The 18,491-nt window shown below is 43.0% G+C and overlaps 1 protein-coding gene across 7 annotated transcripts in view; it reads left to right on the plus strand.

Annotated features, from left to right (window-relative positions):
- The first annotated feature begins 1,418 nt into the window (after positions 1-1,418).
- PAG1 (phosphoprotein membrane anchor with glycosphingolipid microdomains 1) overlaps positions 1,419-18,491 on the plus strand; it is a 166,401-nt gene continuing 149,328 nt past the window's right edge. For 4 of the 7 annotated variants that reach the window (XM_047783681.1, XM_047783679.1, XM_047783686.1 and 1 more), the window contains exons 1-2: positions 1,441-1,944; positions 13,186-13,255. The gene's annotated coding sequence lies outside the window, so the exon portion shown is untranslated. Of the gene's footprint in view, positions 1,945-13,185; positions 13,256-18,491 lie in introns of all 7 variants that reach the window. The other 3 variants (XM_047783684.1, XM_047783683.1, XM_047783680.1) reach the window with 2 other exon arrangements.

The raw sequence follows: 18,491 nt of genomic DNA on the forward strand, positions 1-18,491 counted from the left end.
AAGGTCTAGAGCATCCTTTTTGAAATCTGCAAAATGAACATAAATCTTTTTTTATTCAATTTATAAGAACTTTGTGAGATATAGTGACATAATGTATAGGATGTATCATACATTCATAAGCTCTTGAACACGTGTGTTTCATTCTGTGCTATGAGGCAGGAGGCCAAGCCTGGACCCTGGATCTTCTCCAAGGATCCCTTCCAGGACTAAGGTTGAGTCCAAGTTTGTTTCCTCCTACCTACCCTCCCTTCTGCCATGCACTATGGAACAATCCATCTAACCTCCCTTATTTCACTTTGCTCCCTATCCCTACCCCTCCCCTCCTGATCAGCCTTCCTCCCAGGCCAGCTTTAAGCTTCCTTTAATGATAGGTGTAAAGAATATAGTGTCTTGTATCTTTAAAATGATTTATAGATACTTCCTACTAAGTAAAGTAATGAGTAATATTTGCACTACTCAGATAAATTGTTATGCATTACTTGTTGGACTTGGAGTCAGATGTCCTGAGTTGTACACCAGGCTTGGTGCTTTTCCCTGCAAAAGTCTATTCCCAGCTCCTAGGTGCTAATCTAATATCCTCAAGTTTGATTCAGACAACACTTATATCAGATCACCTTGAGTCCTCCTTAGGAATGGAATTCCAGAACCCCAGCTTTGCCCAGCGGTTGAACTGCAACCAATGTGGGTAGGGCCTAGGAATATGCATTTAAAAAAAAAAAAAAAAAAAGCTACTCAGGTGATTTTTGCGCAGACCAGGAGCTCTGCTCCAGATTCTAGACCACACTTACAGAAGCAAAGATTAGGTGGTCTGGACCTGCAGCGCTGACATCATCTGAAAGCTTGTTAGAAATGAAGAATCTCCCCTTGCACCCCAACTTACTGAATCAGAACCCGACTTTTTAACAAAATCCCCAGAAGATTCTGTCATACATTAAAAGTTTGAGAAACTTTGCTGAACCCCAGTATTAACCTGGGAAGCTTTACCACCTAATGGTACCTGGGCCCCATCCTGAGAGTCTCAGGCACTTACTTACTAGTCCAGATTCTGGGGTGCGGCCAGGGCAAAAGGGCTCTTAAGACCTCCCTAAGTTATTTTAATGTACAGCCAAGGTACATTGTCCCCTAAACCCCAGCTCTTTATTGTAACCTGAGTTAAATTGGCTTTTGTGGGCTGGCCCTCCGCGCCCTAAGAATCTCTTAGAGTAAACAGTGGTTTTGAAAGGACAATGAACTCTGGTGACAAACAAGTTCACACAGCTTGAGGTTCACAAAACCCTGGGCGGGAGACTTCCTGTATCTCCCCGAGAGGGAGCAGGACGCCGCGCCCGGGTCCGCCCCGCACCCCCACCCAGCCCCGCCCGGCTCGCCCCCTCCCCGCCCCGCCCTCCTCGGTGACGTGCCGCAGCGGGCCGGGCTCATGCGCACTCGTGCCCGGCGCCCCGCACCGCTGCATCGCCTCGGCGCTTGTCATTCTCCACCGCGCCGAGGCGAGTGCCGACTGCGGTGCCTGCCCGCCAGCTCGTTCGCTCGCTCGCTCGCCGGCGCGCGGGCTGTGTGACGGATCGCTGGGGAACGGGCTGGCAGCTCTACCCCCTGCAACAGCTCTTCGGTTTTTTCCTTGACCGCCTTCCTTGTTGAGTCGCGATTCCCTGGGAGCAGGAGACACGCACCAGGGGCTCGGAGCGCCGCACTCCGGGGCTGGGGCAGCTGCAGCGCTCGGGACTGCGCGGCCGGGTGCAGCCTCTGTCGCTGTCGCCGCCGCCGCCGGGCGGTGCGCCTTGGCGAGTGTTGGGCTCCGGGCATCTCGGAGCCCAGGCAGCTGGTGCAGAGCGCCAGCGCCTCTCCCCGCACCGGCTGCCGCCGGGGCAGTGCGGAGCCAGCCAGGCTGTGCACAGCCGGAGCGCGGGTCCCCCCGGAAGAAGGCTCCCTATCGCCTGCGTCCCAGTAAGTTGACTGTAGTTTCTGAAGTTGGAGAGCGTCGTGGGAAGGGGAGGTTCGCTTTTACTATCTTCACGCCGTGGGAAGCCGGGGGTGGCTCCTCTTGTTAGCAGGGTTCCAGCTTGGGGAGTTCAGGGTGCGAAGCCGTGGACAGAGCGCGCGGGGAGAGGCAGCGGTGCAGCGCGGGCTGGCTCCAGCCTTTGCTGAACGTGCCAGTTGGAAATGTGCTGTGAGAGGACAGGTGCTCCGAGGGCATTTCGCCTGCTGCTGATTGCACATTCCGACCCCATTGAATGTGTGTGTGTGTGTGTGTGTGTGTGAGCGTGCGGGGGGGGGGGCGGTTCTTGTCACCTCCATCCCAGGTCCCCAGGGGAGTGACTCCAGTAATATTCCTGGATGCATTCGCTCTTTGGGGATGGGAGCTAAGTCATTCCTTCTCAGGCTTCCAGGCTTCCAGGCTTCCCGCGCACATCCCACTTTACTCTTCCCCCTAGGCAGAAGTTGCCACCGTTTCTGTAATTGGAGCCCAATCCTTCAAGGAAAAACAACTTATATATCAACCCAGACTTTTGTGCCATAAGGCAGATAAAATGAGAAATCGGCGCAGTGTATGTGATTTCATACACTGTAAGGATGTGGGCAAGTCTCAGAGCAGTGGGATTGAGATGATGACACTTGGGTCTCACCCTGACTGTCCTGCACCTCTTATGTAAGCCTCTCGGCAGGATAACTGTGACTCTCTGCAGTGGCTGCAGCTGTGGCTCTTCATTCCATTTGCTTAAAGTCCAGCTTGAATGTATTTAATGAAAATGCTGACATGATATAGCGCCCTGTAGTCTGAAACAGAGTGCACTCTTCGGATTGGAGTGTCTTCTCCTAATAGGGAGCGTTCGAGGAAAAACCCAGTATATTTTTCAAGGCAGCTCCAGGAATTAGACACATAAATCATGTTTTAAAATAGCAGGCATTGTGCAGGGAGCTTGCAGAGGACCCTTTGAACACATCCCTTTTGTTTTAGAAAAAGTGGAAATTGTTCATACCAGGCAGTTGTTGAGTCTGAAAGTTAAGTGTTCTGATGGGCTTAATTATCTTAATAAACAAAGAGCATGATTTATAGGTAGCTGCCCTGGCCTTCTTTGAAGGATAGAATTCTTTAACCTTTCTCTCTCATCTGTCCCCCAGAGATTTCTTTTAAGCAGAACAATAGATTATCATCACTGATGTTTAATATTGGAGTTGATTAAATTTGTACAAGGAATACTTTGAAATACCACGAGGTACTGCTGTGACTGTTAAGACAGAGAATATTAGAAATAAGGAGACTTCAGGTTTTTTTTGGTATGGAAGTCATTAGTTTAACAAAACAAATAACATTAAGACTGGCCTAATATATCTTTTTAAAAATTTGGACTTGTAATAAACGTTGAAACCAAAAACTCAGGGTTGTGTTTTAGTGTAAGGTTTATTTACGTAATCTCGACAAAAAGAAGCACATTTATTTATGGTATTCTAGCACATGGAACAAGATGAACTAGTTAGAGGCACCTCATTTAAAAACATATCATCCTTTTTTAAGGAAGTCTGAGAAAATACACAAAATGTTATTTCAAAAGTTGCAAAGTTAGTCAACACATTATAATTGATGAGAGCATCTGCTGCTTATCTCTAGAAGGGATTATATCTGAGCATGGAAGCTGAAACAAGTGGACCCCCATATGCACTCCTTCATCATGGTTCCGAGGACAGACTGGGGAACCATGCCGATGGCTCTGGTGCCATCTGTTTGAATCTGGACAAGTTACTTAAACTCTGTGCCTCAGTGTCTTCATCTGTAAAATGAGGCTAACGGTACCTCCATCACTGGCTTCTGGTGAGGATTAAGTGAGTTCATAGAGGTAATGCCACTGAACCAGTGTCTGGCTTATTAAACTGGGTAAAAATGATCACTGTTAAGAAAGGAAGAGTGTCTTTGGATCCTGCAGCCATCAAATGGTTGCTGAAGAAGGCTAACAGAAGCAGTTCATATGTATAATAGGAGAGCAGGTACATTTATTCAACACCTCCTGGTAATGCAGACACCAGCTGGCATCTGACTTACTCTCCCTTTTAATTCCTCACTGAGGTAGGTGGCTTCATGGCCACTGTGGAGATGAGGAAACTGGAGCTCAGCAAGATCAAATAGGAGAAATCGCAGCTCAAATTTTAACCCAGGTCTGTCTCTTTCCAACACTGTCCTTTTTGGCCCAAGTTGAGGACTTGAGCAGTGCTTTTTCCATCTCTTCTCCTTTCATCCTCATAATAACATAATTAAATATGTGCATCCTTATCTTGAACTTACAGATGAGGAAATTTGCGTTGAGCAGTAAAGAATGCAAAGTGCTTAACTCACAGCAGAGTTCTCCATGACTTGGAGGGATTATTATTGTCATAATTAGCACGTGGTAGAGGTGCCAGCAGGTGGAGTTTTCTCCTTTGGTTTGAGGTGGATTTCATTGCTATGTACTTCCCTATTTATCGATTCAGAGAAAAAGAAAATGGGATGTTACAGGTCCCCCTGGAGGACCGCAGTCCCAGGTGTGTTTCCTGCCTGCAGATCTAGCTGTGGCGTCCCCACGGCCTGGCGAACCGCAGGCAGGTCATTGATCCACAGTTACTGTCATCTCTGGGCGTGTTCGGTCGCAGCTGGGCAGAGAGAGAAAGAGGCCTGGCACTTTGCTACACGTTGTACTGTATGTTCAGAAATGGAAGTAATTTCTCTTTCATAGTAGAGAAGCGGGCTTCCTTTCGGCCTTAGTACCAGTGTGGTGGGGAGGCAGTTTCAGGGGTCCTGTGTGAGCAGTACAGTTGACCCTCCATATCCTCAGGTTCCACATCATCCGTGGATTCAGCTAACTGTGGATTGAAAATATTTTTTAAAAATTCCAGAAAGTTCCAAAAAGCAAAACTCGAATTTGCTGTACTCCAGCAGCTGTATACCTTGCATGTGCATTCTCTATACTATTCACATGGCACTTACGTAGTAATAATAGGTATTATAAGTAATCTAGAGACGGTTTAAAGTATGTGGGAAAATGTACCTAAAGTTTATATGAAAATACAATGCTTTTTTTTTTTTTTTTAGCTTTTTAGGGCCACACCTGCAGCATATGGAGGGGTTGAATCAGAGCTAGGGGTTGAATCAGAGCTACAGCTGCTGGCCTACACCAGCGCCACAGCAACGCAGGATCCTTAACCCACTGAGCGAGGCCAGGGATCGAACCCACAACCTCATGGTTCCTAGTCGGATTTGTTAACCACTGTGCCACAACGGGAACTCCTACAATGCTATTTTATGTGGGAAACTTGAGTATCCACTGGTATGTGTGGATTGTAGTTTGTTAAGTGTGGTCCACAGCCTGTTAAACTTTTCACTTGATGTCCAGAAGTTGGGGATGATTTAAAGGCTAGTTTTTTGGTGTGGCTTTCTTAGGTTATAATCTGGATACTACCTAGTATTTTGGCCCTTGGTAACTATTTACTCTATATTCTTGATATGAAAGTCTAGTTGCTGTAAAGGGCGCATAGGCCACAAACTGCTTAGAGATTGATTTAATATTTAATTAAACCTCTTTGCTAATGTGTTCTACCACTGAAAGCTGCCTCAAGACAGATGTTCTAAGTTGGCTTTTTTTTTTTAACTTTTTAAAAATGATTTTTATTTCTTCCATTATAGCTAATTTACAGAGTTCTGTCAATTTTCTACTGTACAGCAAGGTGACCCAGTCACACATAAATTGTGCATTCTTTTTCTCACATTATCCTCCAGCATGCTCCATCACAAGTGACTAGATATAGTTCCCAGTGCTATACAGCAGGATCTCATTGTTTATCCATTCCAAAGGCAATATTTGTATCTATTAAACCCCAAATTCCTAGTCCATGCCACTCCCTCCCCCTCCCCCTTGGCAACCACAAGTCTGTTCTCCAAGTCCATGAGTTTCTTTTCTGTGGAAAGGGTCATTTGGCTTTTGTTTTTTTTAAGTCAGAACTCTCTGTACAGCACAGTGACTATCGTTGATGATACTGTATTGCATATGTGAAAGCTGCTAAGATAGTAGATATTAAAAGTTCTCATCACAAGAAAACAAGCACTTATAACTATGTGTGATGACGGATGTTATCTAGACTCATCCTGGTGATCATTTTGCCATGTGTACAAGTGTTGTTTCATTATATTGCACACCTGAAATTGATTTAATGTTTTATGTCCATTATATCTCAATTTAAAAAATAAAAATAAGGAGTTCCTGCTGTGGTGCAGTGGGTTAAGAATTTGATTGCAGTGGCTTGGGTTGCTATAGAGGTATAGGTTTGATCTCTGGCCTGGCTCAGTGAGCTCAAGGACCTGGCATTCCCCCAGCTGTGGTATAGGTCACAGCTGTGGCCTAGATTCAACCCTTAGCCCGGGAACTTCCATATGTTGCAGGTGTAACCATAAAAAAAAATAATAATAATAAAAATGAGATCAAAAGTCTCTGGGCATGAGCTTCTACGAGGGCGTCAAAAAAGAGGCTTTGCCATCAACAGAGTGTTTCCACGTCTCTCTGAAATATCTTCTACTTCAGTTTTAGTCCTTCTTATCAAAGTGAAGATACTCCCTTTTGCTCTGTCTAGTGCTTTTACTTACATTTCAAATGCTCCTCTGTCCTGGCTTATTCTATAGGAAAAGTCTTCCTCAGTCACTTTTGTAACTCCAGCTGGGTCCATAATTTGCTTTTAACTAATCCTGTAGAATTTACATAGTTCTTTTTTATTTCCTTTCTGAGTTAACTACATATTGGCTTATCTGTACCACCCTTAAATTTCCAAATAACTTTTCTCTAAAATCCAGCTTTCTCTCACTGTCAGGAGATCCATGTACAAGAAACAGAAGTTCATTTTCTCTCCTTCCTTTTTTTTGGTCTTTTTAGGACCACACTCGTGACATATGAAAGTTCCCAGGCTAGGAGTCCAATCAGAGCTGCAGCTGCCAGCCTATGCCAGAGCCACAGCAACGTGGGATCCGAGTCATGTCTGTGACCTACACCACAGCTCATGGCAACACCACGTCCTTAATCTACTGAGCAAGGCCGGGGATCGAACCCACATTCTCTTGGATTCTAGTTGGGTTTGTTACCACTGAGCCATGACAGGAACTCCACAAGCTCATTTTTATACGGGCAAAACAAATGGAGACCATATACTCTCCCCAGTCATCTCTGCTGTTTTGAATCCTCTTCCTTTTGGGCTTGGAAAGTCAGGGGCCAGTTGCGTTTCTCATGCATCCAAGAGAAGTAACGTCGGAGAGTTATACAGCCTTGGTTCTGTAAGCAAGCAGCTTATGGGCAGCACGGCACACAGTCCCTCAAGGCTGAACATGAGGGTGAGGGGTGGGTGTGAGGAAAGACAGCTCTGAACATAATGAACCTGCCCCATCCTTACTGGCCATGCCTTTTGGATAAGAATTGGAATGAATAGTTAACACAGAGCCCTTACCGGGCCCTGCCCTGCCAGAGACTTGTCCAAATTCACGGGTGAGTTTCAGAGGCAAGAGCAGGGCCCAGGAGTCTGAGGCCTAGCATTCTACTGCATCCAATTTTGGAGCCTTCGTGATAATTCAGCTATGGAGCATGGATATCCTCCACTGTGCTTCTCAAGGTCATCCGATACTGTCTCACTCTGTTCCCCACAGTGGACCCTGGGATAGAGCCAAGGGGGCGGTGGGAATGTGTGTGCCCATCGTCTTGCCCATGGCCAGCAGACATTGACTGCCCAGAAAGCGTCATCTCCAAATCTTTGTGGTTAATGAGCTTAAGCTTAGTTCATGCAATGAGCTCAAAAAAGAAACCCACATGTTTCGCATTGTGAAATAGGAAGCATAAAGCCTTCCACTGATAAAGGGACGCAGTGGAGAGGCATGCGAACTTTGTGTCTGGTGTCCCAGACGTGTGTCATTCTCATCAAAGAAGTGTAGTGACCTGAGATTTTTCTCAGGAGATTTTTTTTTTTTTTTTAGGACCACACCTGTGGCATATAGAAGTTCCAAGGCTAAGGGTCCAGTCAGAGCTGCAGCTGCCAGCCTACGCCATAGCCACAGCAACATGAGATCTGAGCCGAAACTGCAACCTATACCACAGCTTACGGCAACACCAGATCCTTAACCCACTGAGTGGGAGCAGGAATTGATCCCACACCCTCATGGATACTAGTTGGGTTCATTACCGCTAAGCCACAGATGGGAACTCCCTCGGGTGATTTTTTAAAAATTAAATCAGAAATGATTTAATCAGTAGTGACCATTATTACAGCGTGTCTGTCATTCCCTGTGAGACTATGGTCTTTAAAGTAAATGACCCAGTCATACTTATGTATATATTCTTTTTCTCATATTATCTTCCATCATGTTCTACCCCAAAAGATTGGATATAATTTTCTATGCAATAGGACCTCATTGCTTATCCATTCTCACTGTAATAGTTTGCATCTATAACCCCAGACTCTTAACCCATCCCACTCCCTTTGCTGTACACAGAAATTGGCACAACGTTGTAAATCAGCCATAACTTTAATTTAAAAAAAAAGAATGAAAAAAATAAATGAACACCTGTGTCTAACAGATAAGGTGCAAGCATGTTGTCTCTGAAGAACCTTGTGTCACATCTTCTGTGTCTGTGCTTTAGTCCCTCTAACGCCACTCCAAGTGCAGAGGGAAAAGGCAGAATTGAAAACCATGTAATGTACGTAATATTTTCAGGACCGTTTCCCTGAGCCCCACCCCCTCTGTTTTTTCATGATTTCACACTGGAGCCAACATTTGTTGCAGGATCTCTGTATTTGCAGCTGCCCTTTTAAAAGGAGCCCTTTTCCCAAATAAAGGAATTTTTAAAAACCCATAAAAAAGTACTTCATATCCCTTGGGTTTGAGTTATTACTTTTGTTATTGCCATTGTTATAATATTTTGGCATAATGTATTGCTATCTTATCCACTCCCCCACCTTGGTTTTATGGGACTGTATAATTTTCCAGCCTGTGAGTGATTAAAAACTTGTGAAAAACTTAATCTTCTAAGTGTGGATTTTATGGCAGAAGACAGGGAAATTTGGCCTGAGAGGGGGGCCTTTACTAACCTAAAGAATACTTGAAACCCTACAAACCTTATGGAGTAGGCTAGTTTTTAAAAAACATATTTTAGGAGTTCCCTGGTGGCTCAGTGTGTTAAGGACCTAGAGTTGTCCTTGTTGTGGCACAGGTTTCATCTGTATGCCTTGGATGTGGCCTAAAAAAGGGTGTTTTAATTCATCAGCAGGAGATTTGTACCTTTCTCTTCGATTTTATAGGACCCAGTCCCCACACAGCATATGCGTTCATTTATTTTTATTTTTTTGTCTTTTCCAGGGCTGCACCTGTGGCATATGGAGGTTCCCAGGCTAGGGGTCTAATTGGAGCTGTTGGCCCACGCCAGAGCCACAGCAATGCAGGATCCGACCCATGTCTGCCAGCTACACTACCAGCAACGCCACATCCTTAACCCACTGAGCGAGGCCAGGGATCAAACCTACAACCTCATGGTTCCTAGTCGGATTTGTTAACCACTGAGCCACGACGGGAACTCCATCAACTTCAATTGCTTTTCTTAAAGTATGAGCATCAGCATTGCTGCATCTGTCATTTTCATCTTCAGGAAGCCCGAGGGTCACAAATGGAAGCCATTCTGTGAATTTGTTCTCTGAGGAATGAAGGGTGTTCAGATAGGTCCTTGGCTTTAGATCTTGCTGTTATTTGTGACTCAGTCATTGCTGTTAATGTTGCTCTGCTCACTCTGGCTTTTGCCCCCACCCGTACTCAATCCTCCATCACCACTGTTATAGTTGAACCTGCTGAAGCTGTTGGGAAACTTTCATGCTAAAGCAGCTCAGGTTAAGGTCAGAGGCAATAAAACCACACGAGGCAATGTTTGTGTTTTTTTCCCCGAACAGTAAAGAAGCCAATCTGTGACATGCTACACACAGAAACACCACAACTTCTGTATTCAGCAAACTGGGAATTGCAACCAGAGTGGCCTTATTTTTTTTCCCTGACACCTTCTAAAGGGAGCTTCGAGCCTCTCATTCACACATAATCAAGCACTGGCAGCTTGGCAGTGTTTGAGTCGAATTTAGTTGGAGTGGTATTTACTCATGTATGCATTCGGCAGATCTGTGTTGATATACCAGGCATATTATTGGGTGGCAAAAACCTCAGATCCGAGAAGATGCCTTTCAGTCTCCTTCAAGAACCTCAGTCTTGGGAGGGGAAAGATGCTTAACAGCAGTCGTAACCAGTGCATAAAAGATGCTGGACTCCATCAGTGGTACCTAATCCCAGGAGATGACTTTAGGGCTTGGAAGCAGGGCTGGAGCTGAGTCTGTGAGATGACTTTCCCATAGGAAGCAGGATTGGATCTGGAAGTGCAAGTTGGAGGGGGCCAGGCAGCTGAGGATGGGAGTGGGCTGGCCAAAATCATTCTGAGCAGAGGGACCAGGGAGAACAGTGCAGTGAAAGCACTGACTGAGGAAGGCAGCCTGTCTGTGAAAGAGCTGTTTTTTTTCTGGAGGCTGGTGCACATCAAGGGCAGTAGGTGAGGCTGGAAATGGAGAGTGGAGATTGGAGCCACTTTAGGCCATATTTGGGCCAGATGAACTTGACCTCTTCAGCCTTGTTCTTTTTTTCTTTATAGCTGCACCCAAAGCCTATGGAAGTTCCCGGGCCAGGGATTGAATCCAAGTCACAGCTGCAGATCCTTTACCCCACTGCACTGGGCTGGGAATTGAACTCACACCTCCACATCGACCTGAGCCCCTGCAGTGGGGTTCTTAACCCACTGCACCACAGCAGGAACTCCCAGCTTGTTCTTTTAGAATGATCACTCTGAGTATGTTGTTGAGACTGGATGGAGTACAAGGTTGGGGTGTCAAAAAGAGAAATTGTGTAAAAAAGCCATTAAATCCTCATGTGGATTGATGGTCTGAACTTAGACTGATAAGGGGGTGGGGGGACAGGAAAGGAGAGGGGAAGCAGAGAGAGGAGGGTGACTTAGGAATGACTCCCTGGTCTAGGTTTCTGTCTTGGGTGATTGAAAGGACTGAGGTGCTCTTGGTCACCATAGTGAGTACCAAGGATGGTGCAGTTTGCAGGGGAAGATGATGAACTCGGGTGTGGACTTGTGTAACGTGAGGCACCAGAAGGTCATCCAGGGCTTGAGGTTTAATGGACAGTTGCACAAGCCTGTGGTTCTGGAATTCCAGACAGAGGCTGAGCTGGAAGTGCAGATTTGCAAGTCTTCCGTGTATTTGAAGCACTTGTGGTGGTTGTGATCTGCCTGGGAGAGTGCATGAAGGGAAAAAAAAGAGATGAAGGCCAAGGCAGCAGGCAGAGGAACAGGGGATGGGGTGGTATGATTAAGTGGGGGGAGTTTTTGACAAGTGCGAGGACCCAAAGTGGCAGAAGCCAGAGGCAAAGCAGAATGAGGTACTTGATGAGGTGGGAGCCAGGTGACAAAAGGAATGAGATAGAAAGACAAGGCAGGAGTTCCCATCGTGGCGTAGCAGAAACAAATCCAACTAGTATCCAGGAGGATGCAGGTTCAATCCCTGGCCTTGCTCAGTGGGTTAAGGATCTGTTATTGCTATGAGTTGTGATGTAGGTTGAAGACAAGGCTCAGATCCTGTGTTTGCTGTGGCTGTGGTGTAGACCGGCAGCTGCAGCTCCAATTCAGCCTCTAGCCTGGGAAGTTTCGTATACTGCAGGTGCAGCCCTAAAAAAGACAAAAATAAAATAAAAAATAGAAAGAAAAGTTAGCAAAGGGACAGGTCTGACTCTTAGGTTGCTTGTATTTATGCAGGTACAGTGGCTTTCAGTGCCTGTGAATAAGTGTTAAGAACTACTTTGTGGGAGGTGGATGGGGAGGGGGATTAAAGGAAAGAAATAAGAAATAAAGTCATGAATAAAGTGTGATACCTGATCTCAAGCTGCTTGTAGGTTAGAATTGCCCCCACCCCACCCCCTTTTTTTTTAAGGGCTGCACCTGCAGCATATGGAAGTTCCCAGACTAGGGGTAGAATCAGAGCTGGAGCTGCCGGCCTACACCACAACCACATCAACTCCAGATCCAAGCCTCGTCTGCGACCTACACCACAGGTCACTGCAATGCTGGATCCTTAACCCACCGAGTGAGGCCTGGGATCAAACCCACATCCTCATGGATACCAGTCGGGTTCGTTACCACTGAGCCCAGTGGGAACTCCTAGAATTGCCATTTCTTGTTTTTCTTTTCCATTCATTTTTCTCCTCTATTGACAGCAGGATGCAGGCACTTGGGAAAGTGGGAAAAATGAAAGAAACACTTTCTTGTCTCATTGTACCCATGAGTGAGCATACCAAAAGGGACAATGATAATGGCACGTAATTTGACAGTTTACAAAAACTAAGCTTTTACATGGCGACAGCATCTCTGGAGGGTTTGGAACTTTAAACCAATCTTTTTGTAGTTCTTAATGAGCCCTTTGACTAATTGGTTTATTTGAGATACATTAAGTACAGTTTCCTGTAATTTTCACGTGTCTTATAAAAACAGGCATCATTAAGTTATATAGACAGGCTGGTTATTGGGGGCATGATGGAAATAATTACTGTGTGTTTTGGTTACTATCATCCATTTCAGTCCCTTCTCATTCTGTCCTTTAGTTTTGATCTAAAAGTGGAATTATTCCCCTAGGAGAGATGCAGGAACTGAGTTGCAGGGTTCAGGTGACTCTGTGGAGATAACACAGCTAGAACATGGCAGAGCTCCTAGGACCCAAACAAGGTGTCTGACTTCAAATTCTGGCTGCTTACCACTCCATCGTGTTGCCTGTGTCCTCTGGAATAGCTACTAAAGAAACCCTAAGGGGTGGCATATTTCAGAGATTTTTTAAAAAAAAAATTGTATTCATTTGCTCAAAGCACCAATAGTGGAAACTGTGTTGGCCACAGTCTCTGTATTTGATGGGCCACAGGCCCTTTATGCAAATGCATGCAATTAAGTCAGACTGCAGAAAGCTTTTATCACAAATGAACATCTTTTTCTTTCATTATCTTCAAAGCTTTAAAAAAAAATCTGAGTTATAAAATAAAAGGATTCAACAGTTTAAACTGTGAAATTACTGTGGTGAAACTTGCTATCTGTGACACAATGGAACTTTGTTTTTCAGTTTTTGCAACGGCTGTTGGATGTGAGAAGCAGTCTCTGTGTACATGTATCTGCGTGTATATATGAAATAGGTCAGTCAAATTAAGTTTAAGCTATTGGTTTTTCTTTTATTGTATCACTCCCAAATTCTCCAAATACAGTTGGGTGAAGTGGCTTGCATTCTTGCCAAAGCAACTATTATGTTCCCCTTTTAGTGCCAAAGTTTTAAAGCATTTGTCTTTCTCTTAAGCAGTATAAAATGATGCAGGATAAATCAAAGGGCTTATTTTAGTTTTACAACTTGCCTTTGGCTCCTGGTATTCTAAAATCATGATTTCCTAATTTTGCAGCAGTTAAGCAAATATTAACTATTAATGTACGGAGTGTTAGAATCATGAAATGTACATGGAATTTTATGGCTGTTTGAAAAGTTTATGGTGCTCATGTTTTATTTTCATAAAACATATCTATGAGCCTTGCTAACTGGTAATTTCCAGAGGAAAGCAATTTCTAGCAAGTAGCAAAATGTTGGTACCAGTGCTTATCCTTAAATCTCAATTTCAAGCTTCATGGTGCCAATTTTACGTTTTAGCTTTAGTAAAAAAAATCGAATCTAAAAGGGCTTATGCATGTGTGACATTTGGTGGGTTGGTCTTTTGTTACTGGTGCTGATTTTTTAAAATAACCATACGCTTATACATTTTTTCCAAGTCTTATACAAATGCTAGGCAACTATCTTCTTTCTGGTAATTTATCATTACACATGGTATATTGTAGTAGCCTAGCCCATCATAGTTGGGAAATTACAATATAGGCATAAGAGAATTTAAATAACAATATAAAATAATATGGTATTTTATATGTGATTTTATTGCATTTTATATTTGTAATAGTATGTAAGGAATTTCAAATGAAGTAAAATGAAAATTAATTTGGCCATTTCATGCCTCATGTGTCCCAGTTTTATCCAAATGCAAAAGCGATAATCCAGGGCACAGAGTTAGTATCCTTTTGAGGCATTTTGACACTACTGTATTTAATACTCACCACCAAGATGAATAATTAAGCCACATTTTCTACTAATCTTTATATATGTCTATATTTTAATATTGTGTACAAGGGGTTTTTGTTTTCTAAAAAGTGTTAAGTTTTCTTTACCTCTTTTTTCTTCCCATTGAATTTTATTCAGATTTTTTATGTCAGTGTATACCTGACATGATAGAACATGTCTAAATTAGTAATCTAATTTGACTACCATAATTATGTGGACAGCTATGGCTTGATTGAATACAGGGCTTTTGCATATTGTGTACATTTTTTTTTTTCTTAGTGGATTTAGGAATTCTGTGCTTTAATATTTCAGCTTCTTAAACATGCTTCTGATTACCAATAGGCACACAGAGAAAAATATGTCTTTTCATAAGCATGATTTTAAAAGATATGCTTCCTTCTAGATGTTAGGAATTGACACATTAAGTATTTACTGTAGGTTTTTCCTATATGCAACAGAATGATAAACACAAAAGTGGCTGAAATCAACAATGATGTCTTTTTTTTTTTTTTTTTTTAAGGGCCTCACCTGTAGCATAGGGAAGTTCCCTGGCTAGGAGTCGAATTGGAGCTGCAGCTGCCGACCTACACCACAGACACAGCAACATGGGATCCAAGTCGTGTCTGTGACCTACACCACAGCTCACGGTAACACCAGATCCTTGACTCATTGAGGGAGGCCAGGGATCAAACTCCCATCCTCATGGATACTAGTCAGGCTTGTTACCACTGAGCCACAGCAGGAACTTTCAACAGTGTCATTTATAGTGCCTACATCATTAGTGTTGAGGTTAGGAACATTCTCCTTTATTTTCCTAAAAAAAAAGTAAAGGTGCTTTGTAATGAAGTATTATGAATCTTGATAAATATTTCAATATATCCACATAATTAATGTTAATAATATTTTTCTTTGCTTTATTAAATAATAGTCACTTTGCCCAAAATGTACATCTTGAACTTTTTTAGTTTTTTTTTTTTTTGGTCTTATTTTTTCAGGGCCACAGCAGCAGCATATGGAAGTTCCCAGGCTATGGGTCGAATTGGAGCTGTAGCTGCCAGCCTACCAAAGCCAGAGCAACACCAGATCCTTAACCCACTGAACAAGGCCAGGGATCGAACCTGCATCCTCATGGATACTAGTCAGGTTCCTTAACCACTGAGCCATGACAGGAACTCCTTGAACTTTTAATATCACCTTGAAATGCCCACTATCTCCAAAGTAGGAGTTGAAACTGAAAACGTTGTTGTCTTGTTAAAAGCATGCAGTATGGATAACAGCTTTGCAGGTTTTGTGCCAGAAGAGGATTTTGCCTGGAAGAGAATTGCTAAACACTGTGGTTGTTGAGAAAAATAGAACACTGAAGCATTAAACTTACACTTAATTTAATGGTTTTCACCACCACAGTTCTTAACCTTTCCACCTGGCAGAGTGATTTACTAATAGCAGCTGGTCAGGATCTGAATTATTATAGATCTTTTCTCTTAATAAATATTCAAGAGCATTTTCAAAATTGTTCTCCTAGATAAAATTCACAGTAAACAGTCCAGTGCTGGCAGGGAACATGCTGCTTTTCTACTGTTTTATAGCCATAGGCCGTTTGACACTTAGACCCTTTTCTTATGGATTTTCTCAGCTCCACATATCCTGAAAACTGTCAGCCTTGGATCAGAACAAGCCTTTTGCCTCTCCACAGTTACAAGGAGAGTAAAAAAGAACTTCTTGGGAGTTCCCGTCGTGGCTCAGTGGTTAACGAATCTGACTAGCATCCATGAGGTTGCAGGTTCGATCCCTGGCCTCACTCAGTGGGTTAAGGATTTGGCGTTGCCATGAGCTGTGGTGTAGGTTGCAGGCACAGCTCAGATCCCAGGTTGCTGTGGCTGTGACACATAGGCTGACAGCTACAGCTCTAATTTGACCCCTAGACTGGGAACCTCCATATGCTTTTTAAGTGCAGCCCTTAAAAGACCAAAAAAAAAAAAAAAAAGAATTTCTTTTCTTCTCCCCATAATATGCCAAGGACCATGGTCAGAGAACCATCATTTGCTAGTCATAGGCTTTTTCTTTCTTGATGTTCCCCCTGGCTTTGGGAAGTGATAACATAAAAAGCGCTGTTGAAACATGAACACATTAGTTGGGTGTGATCTGTCTTACATTCTTCCTGTTTAGAGCTGTGGTTCTCAACCAAAGATGACTTTGCTGCCCAGAGGACACTTAGCAATGTCTGAAGGCATTTTTGGTTGTCATGGCCATTGGAGGGTGAGGAGGGGGGTGCCAGGGCTACTGTTAGCATCTGGTGAACAACTAGAAGCCAAGGATGCTGTTACACATCCTACAGTACCCAGAACAGCCCTCCGAAAGGAAGAATTATTGAGGCCAAAATACCAATAGTGCTGAAGTTGAGAAACCCTGATCTAGAAAGTTGGGAATGTCTTTTGAATTTGCTTTCTATTATTCAAGTAAATGGGGTCAATGGTCCTGGGGAAGAGATCCTTGCATTCAATATAATCATATATTGAATACCTACTAGGTCCTAAAAATACATTGAAAACATTGTCCCAGCCCTTGGGAGTTTCCATTGTCTTTGCAAAATGAGTAGTAAACAGAATCCTGCTGTTTGAGGTAATGCATGCGCTAATTAGAAAGGCCTACATGGCATATTAATATATAAATAATCTTGGTTTCATTTGCTAAGTCTAGGGGAATACCTGGAAGAACTCATCTTCTCTGTCTGGACGTAAAATTCATTATTCGGGAGCAATTTTCTCTTTTTCCCTCAATAATCAGACATGGGTTCCATTTACTGCACTCTTCTCCCCCTATTTGAACTGATACTCATTTGAAACATCAAGAAAGAAGATGAGATGTTGGCATAAAATGTTACTTTAGAAATTTTTAAGATACAGGTTTTTTCACATCTTCATTGATGTATAATCTACACACCACAAAAGTCTCCCATTTTAAGTGTACAATTCACAGATTTGTAGTAAACTTGTAGAGTTATAGTACTATCATTATAGTTCAGTTTTAGAACTTTTTCATCACCCCCAAAAGATTCCTTGTGTCCTTTTGTGGTCATTCCATGTTCAGTGCAGCCCCAGGCAAGCACTAGTCTTTCTGTCTTTTTCTCTTTTCTGTCTCCATAGATCTGCCTTTTAGCAAATCTCTAGACATTTTATTTGGAATATTAATTTTTATAAATATAATATCACATACATGGAATCTTAAAAAAGGATACAATGAACTTATGTACAGAATAGAAATAGATCTACAGACTTTGAAAACGAACTTAACGGTTACCAAAGGGGATAGGTAGGGGATGGGTGGGATGGACTTGGGGTCTGGGGTTGGTGTGTGCACACTGAGGTATATGAAATGACTGCCCCATGGGGACCTGCTCTATAGCACAGAGAACTCTACCCAATATCCTGTGATAATCTATATGGGAAAAGAATCTGAGAAAGAAAGAGTGTGTATATATTTATAACTGAATCACCTTTGTTGTACAGCAGAAATTATCACAACATTGTAAATCAACTGTACTTCAAGAAAACTTTTAAAAAGGGAAAAAAATGTAACTTGAAATCTTGAAGAGCAGCATCATATTTATGTTTTTCCTATTGCCTGTACCATATGCATGCCACGGTGTAAGATTGGGTACACTCCATGGATGGAACTAGAGACTCTCATTCTAAGTGAAGTAAGTCAGAAAGAGAAAGACAAATACCATGTGATATCACTTATATCTGGAATCTAATATATGGCACAAATGAACCTTTCCACAGAAAAGAAACTCATGGACATGGAGAACAGACTTGTGGTTGCCATGGGGGATGGGGAGGGAGTGGGATGGACTGGGAGTCTGAGGTTAGTAGATGCAAACTATTGCCTTTAGACTAGATAAGCAATGAGATCCTGCTGTATAGCACTGGAACTATATCTAGTCACTTATGATGGAGCATGATAATGTGAGAAAAAAAATGTATATATGTAGGTGTGACTGGGTCACCTTGCTGTACAGTAGAAAATTGACAGAACACTATAAACCAGTTGTAATGGAAAAAAATAAAAATCATTATTAAAAAAAAATTAGGTACACTCAGTATCAGAAGTCCTAGACTAAGGCACTGAGAGACATGGCAGAGGAAAAGCTAAGCACACATGCGACAGGAAAGCATATGTGGTGTGTCTGTTTTTCAGCTTTGTCCTGTTTTGTTACCTGTGAATCCATCTACTAAAATAATGTTACAGAAATCATTGCAAAGCTGAGGTCAGGTAAA

This window comes from Phacochoerus africanus, chromosome 6, assembly GCF_016906955.1.
Source record: "Phacochoerus africanus isolate WHEZ1 chromosome 6, ROS_Pafr_v1, whole genome shotgun sequence".
Lineage (NCBI taxonomy): Eukaryota > Metazoa > Chordata > Mammalia > Artiodactyla > Suidae > Phacochoerus > Phacochoerus africanus.